This window comes from Benincasa hispida, chromosome 2 (genome assembly GCF_027475165.1).
Source record: "Benincasa hispida cultivar pf3 chromosome 2, pf3_genome.v1.1, whole genome shotgun sequence".
Taxonomy (NCBI): Eukaryota; Viridiplantae; Streptophyta; class Magnoliopsida; order Cucurbitales; family Cucurbitaceae; genus Benincasa; species Benincasa hispida.
The window spans coordinates 65,886,813-65,908,036 of NC_143479.1; the positions used below are offsets into that span (position 1 = coordinate 65,886,813).

Genomic DNA, 21,224 nt, shown 5'->3' on the forward strand with positions numbered 1-21,224 from the left:
AAGTGCCTCTAATGGTAAATTTGTAATTTTGGAGAGAAAGTCACCTACAAAATCGTCAAAATAACACACCAGTATGGTACTTGCCATAGATACTCTGATATTTAAGTTGGATCTCAACACAAAGGTTAGAGAAAATAATTAAAGGAGGAAGATGAACTTACTTCTTATTGGGCCGTTGTGTTCTATTTATACTAGAGTTCTGTTAGGGGTCTTCCGCATCCATTTAGGGTTAGAATTTTGTCTCCTTTATCCCTTTGGAAACAAGATGCTTGAGGGCGAGATTGAGCCATAATGGAGGTTCAAGAAAAAGGGCCTACCAAAATGGGCCACATGCATGAAATATTAGCGACCTTGGCCTCCAGGTGGGCTAGAATGCACCACATGCGTGGAATATGTTCGTCTCAGCCTTGGCTTGGCCGAGGTGGAGCAATTGAGCCGTACAACTCAATCTCTCTTTCAACTCTTTCAATGAAATCACCTGGTTCGATTTCTCACTTGGTCCATTTAGGATAAGGTAACTCTCATAGTTTTATTTTATTTTAAGTTTATTTGTTGGTAAATATTATCCATAATAATTGTAAGGTTTTCGTTAGGTTTTAATTTTGATTTTATGTTTAAATATTTTGTCTAGTCTCTCTTTAAACCTTAAAATCTCTTAAGCTTTTATGTTATGTTTTCAAATATTTTAATTTATCTTTCATCTTTAATCCCCTATATTTTTCATCTCTCCTCTTTTGATTTCATTTAAATTAATGACACATTTGTTCCTTTACCTGTGCCCTTTCTACTGCCTCATTGTCACCTATATTTATATATATTTTTTGTGTGTGTTTCTTTGGAAAGAATATACATATCTATATATTTAAATATACTGCACCAAGTTTCATCCCAAATTTTGATGAGTTTGCCACTAGATTTTCTTTAATGGGTAAAATTGTGTAATATTTGAGCATTATAGAGAAATAGTTGGAACATTGGATTAGGATATATATTTAAATAGTTGAGGATGAATAGTTAAATGCTATAGATTATATTATATGCAATAAAAGGCAAGAAATAGATGGCATGAAAGAGGAAGAACAAAGCAAATGTGCAAAGTGACAGTAACTAATAATCATAAAAAGAATGCCTAAAAGGGTAAGAAGTTATTGGATCTTATGAATAATATAATAATGAAAATATCAGTGATTACAATTCACTTAACCCACCAAATAAAATAATAATCCTCACATGATTATCTCAATCTTTCAAAATGAAAGGTGACAACTTTAAATTTTTCCAATCCAACAACAAGATCATACCTCCAATCAGATTTGATATTCAAATGTATATAAACTAACAACAAAATAAGAATAGAAAAGAAAAGAAAACAAAGAAAAGAAAATTATGGCAAGGAAGAAACTGAAACTTGCTTAAATTACAAATGACTCTGTAAGAAAGGAAACATACAAGAAGAGGAAGAGAGGGCTTATGAAGAAAGTTAGTGAATTGAGCACTCTTTGTGGGATTGAGGCTTGTGCAATCATTTTTAGTCTCTTTGATTCTCAGCCTGAGCTCTGGCTTCTTGTAAGAGAGGGCTTATGAAGAAAGTTAGTGAATTGAGCACTCTTTGTGGGATTGAGGCTTGTGCAATCATTTTTAGTCTCTTTGATTCTCAGCCTGAGCTCTGGCCTTTTCCAACGTGTTCTCTCCCAATTCAAGAAGATGTCCCCCAGATGGAACAAAACAAGAAGGTGGTAAGTAGTTTTGAAACATTTACGAAAGGTCGTTGTTATGTTATTATTACAACGTAGCTTTTGAAATAATAGAGGTATCTTTGAAACGAGGTAAATTAGGAGACGTTTCTATGGCAGAGGATTGCAAAGGCGAACGAGTAATTGAAGAAGATGAGAAAAGACAACCGAGAGAAAGAGATCACACGACTGATGTTTCAGAGCCTCACCGCTGCAAAAGGATTGCATGGCCTTAACATGCTTGATTTGAATGATCTTGGTTGGCTCATTGATCAAAATCTTAAAGATATTACTACACGTATTGACTCTCTAAAAAAGCCTTCGATGCAACCTCGGCCTCTGCCTCAACCAGTGTCGGAGCCAAGAATTTTATATAGGGGACACTATATGTACAAGTGTAACAAAAAAAATCTATAAATGAATGTATATATATATATATATATATATAACTTCATATATCAATTAATTTATTACATTATAATTACCCTCTATAAGTTTTCATATTTTGAAATTGATCCTAGTTCTTCACTTACTTCTGATTTGAATAGATAGTAATATAAACAAAATGTAGCGTCCTTTAAAATGTTCTATTCTAACTAATTAGAATATTCACTTAACCAAACTATATTAAATAGTCTGGACTTTTTACAAAAAAATTTAAGAGGAAAAGTATGATTTCGAGGTTGACAAGGACCTTTTTAGTAAATATGTCATACGAACTTGATCTTGAATATTATAACTATAACCATAAATTTTGTTTCTTAGATAAGGATGTGCGTAGTTTTTTTAGATTCATTCCGGTATAAATTTGATCAGAATCTAAAACAATTTTCTTCTTTGAAGATGATATCTCTACCGTTTCTATTGTTGTTTTTCTTTTTAACTATCCTTATTAATTTTGAATCAACCTTACAAAAGTATTAATAATAAGAATATTACATCCCATTATATAGATTTAAAGACATAAAAACTTAAAGTCTAAGAAGATTTTAAAACTTACTTGTCAATTTTGTATATCTATACGAGTAACAACAAATAATCCTCTTACTTGAGCTCTGAAATTAATTTTAAAATCCTATATGAGTAAATGTGAATGTAAAAATAACATGGAAACAAATAAAAATATATAGTGTAATGTGAATATAAAAATTATGTGCAAAAAATGAACGATACCTTTTTAATCGGACGTTCTTGAGATTGAAAAGTGAATTTCGAAGAGAAAGAAAAAAGTTTATAAACTGCTCAATCTTGTTGCTGATAAAAAAATATTATTTTATTACTTATTAGAAAACGAGATATTACTATATTCTAAATATTACACTGTTTATTAAAAAGCAGCACATCATTATATTCTAAATATCACGTTATTTAACCTACTTTCCTATATTATTCTTCGCATGAGTTGGGCTTTAAAAATTCATTAGAGATGGAAAATCTGGATAAAAACTCATATAAAAATGTTGCAAGCACTAAGATTTGAAAACCTAACTATTGTCAACCAAACAACACTACATATCATCAAGTCAACACCATTTTATCACTCAATTTGAACTTTATTTATATATTAATATATATTGTTATATAATTTATATTAAAAATACAAAAGACGGATAAATTGAGGGACACATGTTCTTAGTTCCTATGTAATTCCATCTATCACCTCAACCGTCACGGCTCAGCCGCAAACGGTGGCGTGGCTCATGGAGCTTGTGAATCCTCAGGATCAAATGGAGTTTGTTGGAGTTGATATGCTTTGGTCTTTTGGAGATCAAACTTATAACCATCAAAATTTATGTAATTTTCTTTTCTGGGTGTCTTCAGCAACTTATTCCAATTTCCACATCCAAAAATGCACTCTATATTCTCATGATCATAAATATCAATTTCCTTCATTTTTCACTCTCCTTTTCCCATGCCTTTTTTGTATCATCTTATCCAAACCAATTTTCACTTTTTTTTTTACTCATTTCCTACCAGATTATATTAATCTTCATAAAAATTGAATATTGTTTCCTTTTAAATATTATATGCATATAGAGAATATTTATAAATATAGAAAGTGACATATAGGAAAGGCTTTAGTGAGAATAATTAAATTTACTATGATTTTCTTTTATGATTGGGATAAGATGTAAAGTACAAAAAAAAATATACTTTTAAAAAAAATCAAGTAACCTTTTCAAAACCATCAAAATTATGTAAAACAATATGCTTAAAAATCATATTTGTTATACCATTTTTTTTGCAATCGCACTCGATTGTCTAACCATAATTTATCATGTAAGAAATTCTTCCTATGTTTTTCTTAATATTATTTAAAGTTATTTCTATAGTATGGTTAGGGTGAATTATAAATAAAAAGATGCATCCAAATCGTTATTCTTTCCGTCCAATTTCAATTTTATATAGAAATTTAATCCATACGACAAGCTAGTGCATTAGTAGTAGCCTATCAAAGTAAAGCCAACGTCTTGGAACAAAATAAGGCATCAAGAAAAAGAGGAATACATACAGATTTTGTTCTATTCTATATTATATATTAGAGCTAGGATGAGACACATTTGATTTAAAAATAATGAGTACTTCATACACCAAATAACCTATGATATTATAAGATGAGATGAATTTTATAAAATAAAAATAAAAAAGTGTACTTCATACACAAATGATATACCTATGATCGAAAAAATATTTTTAGACTCTAACCTTTCATAAAAGTAATAATTTAAGTATAGAACATTAATTTGCAAGAAGATTTAAAAATCTTTGACCTCAAGAAAAACAAAGTACAAATCAATTATATTTCTCGTATAACCAACCCCTCTCGGACTAGGAGAAGATGTGGCGTTACATTGTTCAAGCCCGGAATCAATCTTTAAGGTAGCAATGTCTCTACTTACTCTAACTATAGAGAAGGAGTGAATTCCTTTTTTGTTTAGATACGTCCCTAGTTCCCCAATCAAACGAATCCTCAAAATGGTAGGCATATTGAGTCGCGACATTGGCCACTCTCACTTATGAAACCCATGCAGATTAAAGGACTACCTTCATAGGCAAAAGTTCACAACTCACTCAAAATTCAGATCAAGTCACCTGTGGTCATCCTGGTGAAATGTAAGTCTCTTTTATCAACGGTATTGTATAGTGAGACTAGTCATTTCGTGGTCCAATCTTATATAAACTCTTTATATAAAATACGTCCGCTCTTATATCTCCACATGAATGATCAGGATTAGATCATTTGTAGCACTTTATGAAAATTGTAACATCTTCAAAACAGATCGTATTCATAGTATCACCAGGATAAGGTACCTAGCTTTATCCATCTAATGCAAACTATTTAGGTTATCTCTTAAACATGATCCACCTGTATGTCTCAACATACACGTTTAAGTTGAAGTTAATCTTGGATCTTAGTTTATTGGTTTTGTGGGTTAATGCTACTAAATGTCTAATAAAATTTCTCAAATTTTATTAAATAAATAAATTGTTTGTACAGTATAATTACAAACTACAAGACCCACGAGATTTAGGGCATCAACCCCAATATCAACATCAACAACTCTTGTTGATGTACTAGCCTCTTCAACAACTCTTGTCGAAGTTAAAACAGTATCATTGAAAAGTTTATTCAACACAATCTTACTACGTGGCTTATGCTCCCTGATGTGGTCCTCTTCCAAAATGTAACATTTGTCAACACAAATACTTTATTCTCTTTAAGATCATATAAGTAAGAACTCCTTGTTTCCTTAGGATAGCCTACAAATATGTACAATTTTGAATGAGGTTCCAATTTCTTATGGTTAGCCTTAAGTACATGTGTTGGACAACCCCAAATTTTGAAGTGTCGTAAACTATCTTTACAATCACTCCATAATTCCAAACGTGTTTCAGAAACACTTTTAAGGAAAATATGATTTATGAAATCAATTTTAATTTTGTTTATTTATTTTAAAAAGATATGCAAAGAAAACTTTTAAAATGATTTTCATTACTTTCTTTAGTTTTATTGAAAAGAAATTTTCATGAAATCAACGGGAGGTTTTATCTAAAAAAGGAAAGTTAATACAATAATGGTAAAAAAAATAAAAAAACAAATCCTTCAATGAAAATATGTTTCAATGAAAAAGATTTTAAAAAGAGAATTATCTTTTTGTTAAAATATGATTATTATTTTTTTTATTAAAGAAACTTTTAAAATCAAATCTCATTCTTCAAGAGAAATGATAACCAGAAAACATGTTTCTTGAGGTGTGGGATTAGTTTGGAGTTTGAGCTAGCATTTGGTCACAATTATATATGGCTTCAAAGATTCTTTTGATTTTCTTTTTCTTTTAGTTATTAAAAAGTAAAATGAAAAATTAATTTATCTATACTATCTAGGAAAGAGGTTATAAGGAAAATTTTTTTATTTCCCGCCCTTTTAGATAATATTCATAGGGTTATCTTAGGTAATTTAACGTTTAATTGATTAAATAAACTTTTATTCTCTTATTTTTTAGCATCGAATGTAAAAGAATATATATATATATATATATATAATTATTATAAATATTATACAATATAGATGTCTATCCCAAAAAAGACCATGTGTCCTTAAACATGTTACTCCATGTGTCACAAATTTATAGATGGTTAGTGTCCTAATAGCCACATTCTACATGTCAATTCTCCTATAAATAATGGTCATTTATGTATTTTGTAGGATGATGAAGATTGGTGAGAAATCCAAACTTTTGGGAAAAATAGAGAAAATTTTCTGATTTTCGTATTTTCTTTATTTCTCTATTTTATTTAAGTTTTTATTTTATATCTAAATATATATATTTATTATTTTATATTATTTTGCTATTTATTATGTTATATATTATAATTATATTTATTTATTATTATATTATATTTTTCATATTATTCTCGTTGTGCTCCCCAATTTTACAACACGTTATCAACATGAGCTCCTGTCGTTTTCTCCGCTAAAGGTAGGTTCTAAAGGTATGTCAGGTTTTCCTTCTTCGTTATAATTAATAAATTTAATGTTATTTTGCATATTCAATGTCTATTAAATTTCTTATATAAGTACAATATTTTATGATAGTGCTGCTATGACAAATCTCACAAAATTAGAATTGTCTCCCTTTATATTAACAACAATAATTATTTGTCATAAGTACTTAATGCCGGAATCCACCTGGATGCTATGAATCTTGGAGAGACTATTAAAGAAGGAAAAATGATATCCAGTCAGGAAAAAGCAAAAGCTATGATTTTTCTTCCTCTTCATATCCATGAGAGATTGAAAATAGAGTATCTTACAATAAAATATCCTCTTATCTTATGGAAAAATTTAAAAGAGAGGTATGATCATCAAAAGACAATTATTCTTCCTAAAGCTCATTATGAGTGGATGCCTTTGAGGCTACAAGATTTTAAATCAGTAAGTAATTACAATTTCGCATGATTTAAAATTAGTTTTAAATTGTTGTTATGCAGAGAAAAAATTACTGATGTTGATATGTTAGAGAAGACATTTTCTACATTTTATGTCTCAAATATGCTCCTGCAGCAGCAACATCGAGAGAACAGTATTCTTAACTAATTTCATATCTACTCGTGGTCGTACAAATAACGAGTTATTGATGAAGAACCACAAATCTAAACCAACCAGAGCAATACCATTCCCTGAAGTGAATGTTATGAATTTTAATAATAATCATGGTCGAGGTCGTGGTCGCGGTCGAGATCGTGACCGTGGCAGAAGAAGAAATAATTATTATTTTTGTGGTGGTCGTTCTAATCATTTAAATTTCAAAAGAACCACAAAATGATGATCACAAAAGAAAAGCTCCACAAGATAAAAGTTCAAAGAGTTGAAAATAAATACTTCCGATGTGGAATGACTGGGCATTGGTCACGTACCTGTTGTACGTCAAAACACTTAGTTGATCTCTATCAAGCCTCCCTGAAGGAAAAAGAGAAAAATGTGGAAGCAAATTTTGCATACCAGAATAATGGTATATTTGACCAATCACATATGATAAATTTGGATGTGGCAGACTTCTTTGAATCTCTTGAAGAAAGAGAAGTTGGCACAGTTGGGGGTACATCAAGTGTTTCTTTTGACTTTGAGAATATCTAAACTTAATGTTGTTTTCTTTTATCTATCTTCATATTTTTCTTAGTAACTTTTGTATATTTTAAGTGTTGTTTTTCTTATTATAATTATTTTCTTTTAATGAAGAAACATGGATCATTTTCATATGTTGGGTGTTTAAAAAATGAGCAAATAAGATTTATGTCTGGCAGACAGTGCAACTACATATACAATACTTATAAATAAAAAATATGTTTCCAAATTGGCAATGCTGAAAGTAAAAGTAAATACAATATCAGGTTTTGCAAACTTAATCGAAGGTTTGGGAAAAGTAAATATTATTTTGCCTAGAGGAACAAAAGTTATAATTGACAATGCATTGTTCTCTAGTCAATCAAAGAGAAATCTTCTAAGTTTTGAAGATATACGTTGTAATGGTTATCATATTGAGACCGATAGTAAGAATAACGTGGAACATCTAGATATCATATCCACTGTCTCAAATGGAAAACGTATATTGGAAAAGTTGCCTGTTTTATCTTCTAGACTATATTATACTCATATATGAGTAATTGAAACATATGCAACAATGAACCTGAAATTCATGAATCCAGTCATATTTATAATTTGGCCTGATCGACTGGGTCATCCAGGATCTATAATGATGAGGAGAATTATTGAGAATTCAAATGGAGACCCTTGAAGAGCCAAAAGATTCTTCAATCTAATGAATTATCATGTGATGCTTGCTCTCAAGGAAAATTGATAATTAGACCATCACTAGCTAAAGTGGGGACTGAATCACCTGCATTTTTAGAATGAATTCATGGCAATATATTGGACCCATTAACATACTAAATGGACCATTTAGATATTTTATGGTATTAATAGATGCATCCAGTAGATGGTCACACGCATGCTTATTATCAAGTAGAAATCTTGTATTTGCAAGATTACTTACTCTAATAATTAAGTTAAGAGCACAATTTCCTGATTATACAATTAAGACCATTCGTCTTGATAATGCCGGTGAATTTACATCCCAAGCTTTTGATAATTATTGTATGTCAATTGGGATAAGTGTTGAACATCTTATAGTTCATGTTCATACATAAAATGGTTTAGTAGAATCATTTATAAAACGTTTGCAATTAATTGCAAGACATTACTTATGAGAGCTAATCTTCCTTCATCTGTATGGGGCATGCTATTTTGCATGCAGAGTCACATGTACGCATTAAGACAGTAGTTTATCACAAGTACTCGCCATTACAATTAGCTTATGGTCATGAGCCAAATATTTTCCATCTAAGAATTTTTGGATGTACAATATATGTTCCAATTGCTTCACCATAATGCACTAAGATGGGTCCTCAAAAGAGGTTAGGAATATATGTTGGATATGATTCCCCGTCAATTATTAAATATCTTGAGCCCCTGATGGGTGATGTATGTACTGCATGATTTGCTGATTGTCATTTTAATGAGACAAATTTTCCAATATCAGGGGAGGAATTAAGAAGTTGGAAAAAGAAATTACATGGAATGCATTGTTATTGTCTCATTTAAATCCCCATATAGATCAATATGAACTTGAAGTTCAAAAAATAATTCATGTGCAAAATATAGCAAATCAATTACCAAATGCATTTATAGATACAAAGAAAGTAACTAAATCACATATACCAGCTGCAAATATTCCATAAAAAAACTGATATCCCAACACAACAAGTTGTCACTAATGAGTTTGGAACATGCCAGAAGCGTGGTAGACCAGTGGGTTCCAAAGATAAAAATCTTCAAAAACGAAAAATAATTAATAGTGAAAAAGACATGGTCGATGATGTAAATACCCATAAAGAAATCCTCGACGTGACTAGTGAGGAAGATGAAATACCAAGATAATAATGAGATTTCAATAAACTATGTCATGACAGGAAAAAGATGGAATCAAACTAATGTAATCAAAAGACCACCCTCAAAGACAGGAGTTCACAAAACACTCAAGATTAAGTCATGTCACCTATGGTCGTTTAGGTGAGATGCAAGTCTCTAGTATTAATGGCATTATATACAAAGTCTGGTCATCTCGTGGTCCAGGTCTTATATAAACTCTTTGTATAGGACACCCCCGCTTCACGTCTCCACACGAATGGTCAGGATCTATCATTTGTAGTATTTTACAACACTTGCAAACCTCTACAAAGGGGGTCGTATCCGTAGTGTCATCAGGATCAGGTATCCTACTTTAATCCTTATACTATAGACCGATTTAGGTTATCACTAAGATATGATCCACTTGTATATCACATATACATGCTTAAGTTCACATAAGATAACCGAGGAGTTTTGTTTATTGGATATAAGTAAATGCCATAATTAAATAACACTTATTTTATTCATTGAGCAATGTGTATCTTTACAAAATAACGAGACTCCGGGAGAATTAGGACACCAATTCCAACATTTAAGGTACCTGAAACATATACATCAAATTCCCGGGAATGGTATTCAATAAAGTTACAAAGATCACTATATGGATTGAAACAATTGGGACGAATGTGGTACAATCGCCTGAGTGGATATTTATTAAAAGAAGAAATCACAATCAAAATTTGTTATTATAACTTTATATGTTAATGATTTGAATATAATTGGAACTCTTTAAGAGCTTTCAAAGGCAATAGAATATCTTAAGAAAGAAATTGAGATGAAAGATCTTGGAAAAACAAAATTTTTCCTTGGTTTACAAATTAAGCATTTAACAGATGAAATATTTATTCATTGGTCAACTTATACAGGAAAAATTTTGAAAAAATTTTATATGGACAAAGTACATCCATTAAATATTTCAATGGAAGTCTGCTCATTGGATATAAAGAAAGATATTTTCGAAGACAATACAACTTGCAATTCACGAGGCTAGTCGAGAATGTGTATGGCTAAGATCAATGACTCAGCACATCTGTGAAACATGTGGCTTGTCTTCTAATAAAAACCCTCCAACAATATTATAAGAAGACAACACAACTTGCATGGCCCAAATCAAAGGAGGATATATTAAAGGAGATAGAACAAAACATATTTCACCCAAGTTTTTCTACACTTATGATCTTGAAGAAAATTGTGACATCACTGTACAAAAATTTGTTCAAAGGATAACTTGGCAGACTTTACAAAGGCATTACCAACCGCAACTTTTGAAAAATTAGCACACGACATTGGCATGCGATTATTCACAGATTTTAAATGATATTTTTATGAGAGGAGTAAATATATTATATTCTTTTAGGAGTATATATTATATGAAATATGGACTCTTTTTCCTTCATTAAGGGTTTTTCCCATTGAGTTTTTCCTAGTAAAATTTTAACTATGCATATTTCATATATATAATAGGCTTCTAAGGAGGAATATTATAAATATATAATATAGATGCCCATCCAAAAAAGAACCATGTGTCCTTAAACATGTTACTCCATGTGTCACAAATTTATAGATGGTTAGTGTCCTAATAGCCACATTCTACATGTCAATTCTCCTATAAATAGTGGTCATTTATGTATTTTGTAGGATGGTAAATATCGGTGAGAAATCCAAACTTTTGGGAAAATAGAGAAAATTTTATGATTTTATGATTTTCATATTTTCTTTATTTCTTTATTTTATTTAAGTCGTTTATTTTATATCTGTATATATTTATTATTTTATATTCTTTTGCTATTTATTATATTATATATTATTATTATATTATATTTTTCATATTCGTATTTCCATTGGCTCCACAATTTTACAACAAAAAATACATTTTCCCAAGAAAGAAAGAAAAAATTTTCTCATATTTTTTTGGTATTAACACGTTAAAGAAAAAGGAATAAAAGAAAATCAAAGTTTATATCTAATTCAAATTTAACTAAAAATAATTTGAAAAAAGATATCACATTTTATCTCTAATTCATATTAAAAGAAATAAAAAATCCCTATTTTTTTAGCATCACGCATAAAAGGAAAAAAAAAATAAAAAAATAAAATCATATTTTATCTTTAACCAATATCTACTCCACATTTAACAAAGAGAACAATATTTTTAAAAATTCAAATTTTATCTTTTGAAACTTTTTGCAAGTGTAAATATTTTTAAAAATATATATATATATATTTTAAAAGACCCCTTTCATCTCTAATCTAACTAATATATAGTTCACATTAAATAAAGAAAAAATATATTTTTTAAAAAAATCACATTTTATCTCTAATTAATATTTACTCTACCTTAAATAAAGAGAAAAATATTTTTTTACAAAAATCACATTGTATCTCTAAATAATATCTACATTACATTAAATAATAGAAGAAAATTAACAAAATCACATTTTATCTCGAAATAATATCTTTTCCAGGTTAAATAGAAGAATTTTTTAAATTACATTTTATCTCAAATTAATATTTACTTCATGTTAAATAAAAGGAATTAAAAAAAATATAGATAATTTTTTTCTTTTTTTTTTTTGTAATTTCTTATATAAAAAGTTGAGACAAACTTTTATCTCCTCTTCTTTTTCTTCTTTTTTCTGTTTTTTTTTTTTTTTTTTGGTTTTAATTTTGTTAATCCACTATTCGTTAAATTTTTATGAATTTTTTTGGTAGCATTTAAGTATTTTTTTAAAATCTATAATTCACATGAAAAGGAAAAAAATCTTTGTTATTTGAGCATAAACTTAAAAAGAAAAAATTTTAAAAATAAATCACATTTTATTTCTAACTAATATCTACGGTACAATTAATAAAGAGAAAAATGTTTAAAAATTCATCTTTTATATCTAACTAATATCTACCTTCCATTAAATACAATGAAATATATATATAAAGCGATTTCTTTTTATAACTAATTTCTTTTTAATATGTTTAAAATCATCTTTTAAATATATATATATATATATATATATATAACTAATTTCTTTTTAATATATATACCACATTTTATCTCCGAGGAAAATTGACTTCACTTTAAATAAAGAGAAAAGTATTTTGTTTTAAAAAAAATCACATTTTACTTTAAATAATATCTACTTTATCTTAAATAAAAGAAGAAAATAAAAAGAAAATCACATTCTATCTCTAATAATATCTATCTCGATTTTTTTTTTATTTTAAAAAAATCACATTTGATCTTTAACTAATATATACTTCATGTAAAATAAAGATATTTTTTTTAAAAAAATCAAGTTAGGATTTCAAATCTAAATTTCTTAAATAAAGAATTGGAATAAACATTTAGCTTCCATTACGTGTCTCCTCATAAAAAAAATCACATTTTATTTTTAATTAATATATAGTCCACGTTAAATAGAAGGAATATATATATAAGATTTCAAATCTAAATAATAACTAAGATGAACCTTTAGTTTTCAAATCTAAATTTATCTAAATGAAGTTAGTTTTCATCAAGCATCTCCTCTTCCTTTTTTTTTTTTTTTTCATTTTTTTTAAATTTTGGTTTGAATTTTGTTAACTCGTTCTTTCTGAATTTTTTATGGAATTTTTTTGTAGCATTTAATTTTCTTTTTAAATTCATTAAGCATTATTTCCATATTTTAGATTTTTTTTCTTATTTTTTAACATTCTAAGATTTTTTTAGGGTTAGGAGTAGGCCTCGCCTACAATTTTCTACTTCAAATATCTCTTCTTTATTCAACGTTTTTCTTTTTTCTTTTTCTTTTTTTTTTTCTTTTTTTAATATTAGAAGTAGTTGGGTATGACACTTCCATTTTTTTAAAATTTGTTTAAGGTATGTTATCCTTTTTTTAAAAAATTTTCTTCCTTGTGTAAATTGAGATTTAGATTGAGTTTTTCAAAGAAATAAAAGAATAACCTTTTGTTGGAATGCCTTGAATTTGTTTGTTGGCGCTTCGAATAACCAAGTACGTCTCGCTGCTCAGTCAGCGAGCCGAGGTCCAGGGGCGGCGCGTCCTGGTGAGGGTTCAGAGGCAACGCCTTGAAACCTATTCAGAACTCGTGTAGGGTAGTGCGCTATATAAATTCTCTAACCCTAGAGGCACCGTTTGATGTAATTTTCTGAAAACATTCTCCCTCTGCCCGTAGACGTAGCTAACATGCCGTTAATAAACCACGTATATCTGTGTGTCGATCTTCTCTATCTCTATGTTCTTTTTTGTGTTTTTTTAATTGTCGATTTTGTAACCTCTTTTTTGAAAGGAAGTAAAATAGTAATTAGAAATATATTATAAATAGGTTACTATAAATGTAAATATTATTAGTTTGTTTGTGTTCTTTCACTATCAAAGATTTAAACTAAGAGATAAAAAATTCAATTCGAAAACTTTTAAAAAAAGATTAGTTAAAACAAATATTAATTCAAATTTGTTTGGAATAATATGAATAAATTTAAGAAAAAATTGATTTTTTAAAACATGTGCAATGCACATGGTTCAAATTAGTTAAATAAAAATTCCATAACATACAATTTTTTAAACTAATTAAGAATAGTGGAGGGAAAAAACTGTCACTATAACTAAAATTTGATAGACAAAGAAAAACTTTAATTTTGGCGGCCAATATATATTCAAAAGAAAAAGGCTCCTATGAGTCGAATTGTTCTACAAAACTCTAGAGAACTCGAATGATTCTTATTTGAAATAATGTCGCATCGTAGGTTTCTTTGGTCGGGCCATAAAACATTGGGGTCACCCATATTGGAGTATTTAATTATTTTTAGTTTAGAATGAAACAATAATGAGCATGAAAGACTGACCTACCAAAGCATCTATAGGTATGCCTATTATTATTTTACTTAAATTACCAAAAATACCTCTGAATTTTTTTCTTTAGGTTTAAAAGATATTCCAAACTTTTCAAAAGTTGCAATTTTAATCTAACTAGCTCAATCTTTTATAAATGTTCAAAAACTACTCTTAGAATAAAAATTTGTTAGAATATATTGGACAAAATTTTAGAATTTAAAATAGGACGATAGCCTAAAATAGTAAGACAATTTCTGTTGATCTTAATTTTTATTTTAGATCAACACTATTCAAGCATTGATATACTATTAAATTTTATCAACTTAACCCATTTTGATTAATTGATGATTTAACATGGTTAAGAGTATGAGGTATTAATTCCTAAATTTGATCTCTAATAAAGTTTTCTTCTTTAATTAATATTGGCATTTGTCTAAATTTAAAAATAAAAATTTAAATGGCTATATACATTCTTGAGATTTTTTTTTCCATTTTTGTAATATAGCTTATTTATTATTATTATTATTATTATTATTTATATTCTTGTTTAAGAGCATAAAGAGTAAAAGTTAAAAGAAGAAATATACATGTACACATTACAATAAGTTGATTGCTTGAAGCTACCACTTGAGTGGCCTACAAAATTCTCCTCCAAGTTGGTGAATCTATCATTATTCAGAAGAAGCACATCAAAACTAGCTTTAATTCTCCCATGTACCCAGCAATTAATCAATGAAAGAACAGTTGCTTGAATCATAGAAGAACTACTCAAGAATAGGGCACTGTTTATGATTCAAAGCTCTCCCATTGAATTGATGGAGGAGGTTTAGTCAAAAACCCATGAAGAAATCCTTACAAAAAGAATCCATCACTTCAACTTCAATAACTCTCTCTTTTCCATGCATGGAATCCCACACAGTAGCCACATATTTGTGTAACTGAATCTTGTGACTTTTACAATACAACAAAAATTAAAGGTTAAATTTATATCAAATGCTTCTAAATTAGACTTAGATTTCAATTACATATGCTCCATTGATTGTGAGCATGAGGGGAAAGTAAGAACAATTAATAATTCAGCACTTTTTTATATATTCATTTAAGTTCAATGGGATGAGGATTCAACCTCTACTCTTTTGATGATCAATAGTATATTTATCTATGTTAGTCAATCTATACTCATGTTTGCAATAATTAATCACTTATACTTTTCTTTCTTTTCTCTTCTTTTTTGTTCCCTCTCAAAGTTTCTTAACATTGAAGCTCTACTTATGCGTTTATTCAAAATTTCTTGTGATTCTTATAAATAATGAAAAAAAGGGGTTAGCATTATAAGTTAGTCCTTAAGTTTAAAGTTTATGTTTAGTAGGTTTCTAAAACTTTTAATTTTATGTTTATTGATGCCAAAATTTGGATAGGGAAAACACATTTGACTCATCGTATGATACCAACAATAAATTTGTTTGAAGGGAAAAGCAACAGGACCTCGAGCAGAGAAAATTTGAACACTAATGTGGTGTTTGCCATACACACTATATGATGCTTAAGTTAGATAGTGAGAATGTGGAAGCTAGAGAGATTGAGAGTAGGGTTCGAGTTACCTCATATTGTTGGATTTAGTGTCCTAAATCTCATTCATCTTGTAGTTTTTTTATTTTGTAAATACAAATTATTTATTTAATAAAATAAGAAGTATTTTATTTGACTTTTAGATAGTATTAATTCAATCCAATAAACTAAGATCCAAGGTCGTTTTATGAAACTTGAACAGTATGTGATAGACATACGAGTGAATCATGTTCAAGTAATGACCTAAAAGGTCTGCAGTATAATATGGTTATGGTTGGATGCCTTATCTTGATGATACTGCGGATACGACTCACTTCGTAATTGTTGCATGAGTTATTGTAATTGCTAATAACAATATGATCCATGTTGTTTATTTGGAGATATGTGAGTGGGGGTATCCTATATAAAGAGTTTATATAAGACCGAGTCACAAAATGGTTGATTTTTTTCAGTATAATATCATTATTTAAAGAAACTAACTTTTCACTAAGATGACCATAGATAACTTGATCTTAATCCTGAGTGAATTGTGAACTCTTATCAATGAGGACAAACCTTTGATTTGTATGAGTGAGAGGGGTCTGTTTCGCCGACTTAATATGCCTACCATTTTGGGTTTTGTCCAAGTATAGAGATAGAAACACAACTGCACAAGATGAAATTGACTCATTCCAATAGAAAGGGAAAGTAGATATATTGCCCCCTTAATAGTTGACTTTGGATCTTGAACAACGAAGCATCACCCTCTCATTGGCTTGAGAGGGGTTAGTTTATAGTTGGGCTATAAATTGTTTGTTCATTAGAGTAATCAGTGGCATTTAAGGGGTTAGATGTAACTACAGGGACAAAACGGTAGTTTTGACTCAACGAGTAATTTGTGAAGGGTCAACTTACTGTTGATTAATTATATTCAATGAACACATAAATATATCTACATTGCGAATAGGGCAACTATCTGTCTTTAGTAGAGGTGTTCAAATAACCTGATAACCTGAACAACCTGGACTACCTAACCCAAAATATAAGAGTTGGGTTGGGTTAGTTTTGTTCTTAGGTTGGGTTGAGTTAAACTTTTTCTATTTTTGTTGGGATGGATTGGGTCTTGCGTTGGCTGAAAAAAAATTTGTGTTGACCCAACCCAACCTAAATTTTATATATATTAATAAAATATATTTTATATATTTCTCTTTGTTTAAAATTTGATTACTTTGTAAATTTTTAATATTTTTCTTTTAAAATTGTTATGATATTTATCTTCATTTAAAGTTTGCAATAAGTATCATAGATATTTGGTATTTAGCAGTTGAATTTTATGAGATTTTAGTTATTAGTCATATATTATATATAAATTTACATATTTTTAATTAAAAAAAAAAGTTATACCTTAACTGTTAGGGTTGATGTCCTAAATCTCGTTGGGTCTTATAGTTTGTAAACTTTGAACAAACTCTTATGTGATTAATAATATATGATATTTTATTCACTTTGTCTATAAAATATGTGATATTTTAGTTGCATTAACCACAAACCAATAAAGTAACATCCAAGGCTATCATTGTAACTTAAACATGTATGTGGAGACATACAGGTGGATCATGTTTAAGTGATAACTTAAATGGTCCGTAGTATATGGATAAGGTTGGGTACCTTATCTTGGTGACACTACGAGTATGGGCCCGCTGAAGTATTATGTTGTAAAGTGCTACAAATGATCTGATCCTGATCATTCATGTATTAGACATACGAGTGGGGTTTTCTATACAAAGGAGTTTGTATAAGATCGGACTATGAAATGTTTAGTCTCATTATATAACACCGTTCATAATAAAGACTTTTATTTCATCAGGAAGACCATAGGTAACATGACTTGAATCCTGAGTGAGTTGTGAACTCCTGCCTAAAAGGGCGATCCTTTAATTTGTATAGGTGAGAGTGGCCAGATTGTCGGCTCAACAAACCTACCATTTTGGGGATTCATCTGATTGGGGAGCTGGGAATACAACTATACGAGATAGAATTCACTCATTTCCCAAAGCAGGGATATGTAGATAAATTACTCCCTTAAGGCTAATTCTTGGTCTTAAACAATATGGTGCCACACCCTCTCCTGGTTCGAGAGGGGTTTAGTCATAGTAGGACTATGATCTATTATTCATTAGAGAAATCAGTGATGCTTAAGGAGTTAGATGTAACTACAGAGGAAAAACAGTAATTTGGTCCAGCTGTACTTACGAGCAATTTGTGAAGGGTTATCATATTGTTGATTGATTATATCCAATGGACACATAAATATATCTATACTACGAAGAGTGCATCTGTCGGTCTTTAGTGGAGTACCCGACAGTTAACGGATGGTGGATAATGTAATTAAAGAGTTTAATTAATTATTCATGTATCGTTGAAACTTCAAACTACAGGTCCATAAGGTCCCCTTGGTAGCTCAAAAAAATTTAGTTGAGAATCGAATTTTGGGTTAATTTGAATTGTTCAAATTAATAAGAGAAATTTAATTATATATGATATAATTAAATTGTTTCGATTATATATGATATAATTGATATAATGTATTTGATACAGTATGGTTTAATTGGAGGAAATAAACATTTGAATGAGATTCCAATATATTTTTCTATGAATGTGATTCATAGTTATTAAATTTAACATAAATATGATTTATATTAAATTCCATAAAATAGAGAAAAGAAACTATAGTTTATATTGTATATGATACAATATTAAAACTATAAGTTATATGTTAAATTTGATATAACATATAATGTAATATAAATATAATATGATATGTTAGTTATCATATTTATTTATATTATTTTATTATTTTGAATAATAATTTTCTTTTTTTCTCTCCACCCACTAGTGGGTGGTTGTTCAATTTTGTGGCAAAAGGAATAAAAGAAAATAGTTTATTTTCTTCATCTACGACTGAACACTACGAATTGCTATTGATGCGTGAAATTATGATGTGTTATGGTGTGCGTTTGCGATGATGTGTGTTATGTAGTGATCATGCAAGTTTTCCGAACAAGACCCAAGTATAAGCCTTCTTAGGTTTCCTGGTAAGTCCAGAGTCGAATACAGGGACTACTAAATAGATATGTGATACTCTTTGATTCTATTGTGGTGGTAAAAATAATGAAGTGAATAGTGTTTTAATCTAGATTTGTCCTATGCGACGGAGTTGAGTGCAGAGTGATGAAAGCATAGAGTTACGATAAGTATACGATGAAGGGGTTGAGAAGGGGTTAAGCTAACATTTCCTAAGATTGTGCACAAGTTATGCGATCGTGCTACGCACAAATATCAGGACTACATCTCTCGATACAAAATATCATAATTCCTATTCCTAGGACGCATGCGATGTATATGCAAAATAGTCGACAGGACTTATTTCTAAGTCTCTACTCTTGCCTATGCGATGATGACTGATGCACACAAAAAACAAGGTGACCGCATACCATTATTCCTATTTCTAGGGCGCATGCGATGTGTAAATAGCAATAAAACTTCTGTTTAAGTTTCTACTTCTTGCTAATGCAATTCTAATCCGACTCTCTCAAGCCTAGATTCTAATCTGACTCTCTCAAGTCTAGATTCTATCTTTAGATTACTCAAGTATATCCAAAGGGTGAATGATGCATACATAAGACAAGATGATCACATAAATGTAAATCTTAAGTCACGCTAGCTAAGTACTTCTCAACCCATTCAGAAATTTAGCTACTCATGCGTGGTATGGAGAGATTGAACATAGATAGAAATGAGATTTCCATTTTCTGCAACTAAAGTACTGAATACAAAATAACAAATAGATTTGAGAGATAAGAAGCCCGGTAAGCAATGTCTTGCTTCCCATGGTCTTTTACACTGCTCTTTATCACTTAAACTCTGTTTTAGTTGTGTATTCTTGCTCTCGCAAGTGTTGCCCTCTCTCCTTTGTGTTGCTTTCCGGCAGTCTCTCAATCTGTCTGGGAATGATCACTCGGCTTCCTTGTCTCCTTGCTCTCTCCGTCCTCTATGTATAAGTGTGCGCGAGAATGGACTAACTAACTCCTGTTCTTTGATGGCCTTCGGTATTTATAGATTTCAAGGTGAAACAACTTTTCTTGCTAATGATTGCAATGATGGGCAACATTAATTTCATTATTTTGTTGCGCCATTTAATAGTCACTGAATGTTGAGTGTACTTGCTACAATGTAGCTTTTAACGACTTGTCAACTAAATTCAGAATCGACCGTTATCAGCTTTCCGTCCCATCATGATTTATTATGTTGTCGCCTTGATGCGAGGTCTTTATGTGGCTACCTTTTTAAGAAACTTTTCACGATCGTATGATTTGCGATCATAATCTTCAAGCGCGCCGACGCGTTGTGCCTTTGGATCACGATTTCATATGCGCCATCGCATTGTACCTGCACAAAATAGGTAAATTAGCTGCTTTTATGCGATGAGCACTTGCGATCGCAATTCCTTTCAGTTTAGCGCTTTCGGACATGATATTGCCTATTTTACCATCGCATTCTCTCATTGTTTTACTTATTTGAGCTGTAATAACTTGTATTTCTACCAGTTATCAACTATATAATTAAGACTTTGTAGAAACGTTCTATGCGTTCTCTCAATCTTCTTCTTCATCCAAACTCAAACAATCCCTCCTAACCAAAATAGTCAGAGCCCACCATTCCTGGGTTCTCACCTTGAGAATACGAAAGGTTCATTGTGGTTGTGTCTCCGTTTGGTTCGTAAAGTTCTTGAAGAAAGTATTTAAGAGATTGTTGTGTTCGAGGCTCGTGATTGTTCGAGAGAATTACACGAAGAGAGGTTCTTCAAAGGTGATATCTCTTGAACCCTTTTTCCTTGTAAAAATCATGTTGTAATTTATTTTGAATGCATATATTATATGTTTACTGTAAATTTAGTTTTCAATTATTAATGAAATTTGGACGATCTGCTTCTGCTCAAAGATCTCCTTCAATACGAGTTCCTTCATTGACAACCCAGCCTGACCTAACCCAAATTTTAAGAATTGGGTTGGGTTGGGATAGAAACTT

General features: G+C 29.9%; 1 pseudogene; it reads left to right on the forward strand.

Annotated features, from left to right (window-relative positions):
• Nucleotides 1-1,386: 1,386 nt before the first annotated feature.
• LOC150038095 (agamous-like MADS-box protein AGL80) lies at nt 1,387-20,197 on the forward strand (annotated as a pseudogene).
• The last annotated feature ends 1,027 nt before the right edge of the window (nt 20,198-21,224 follow it).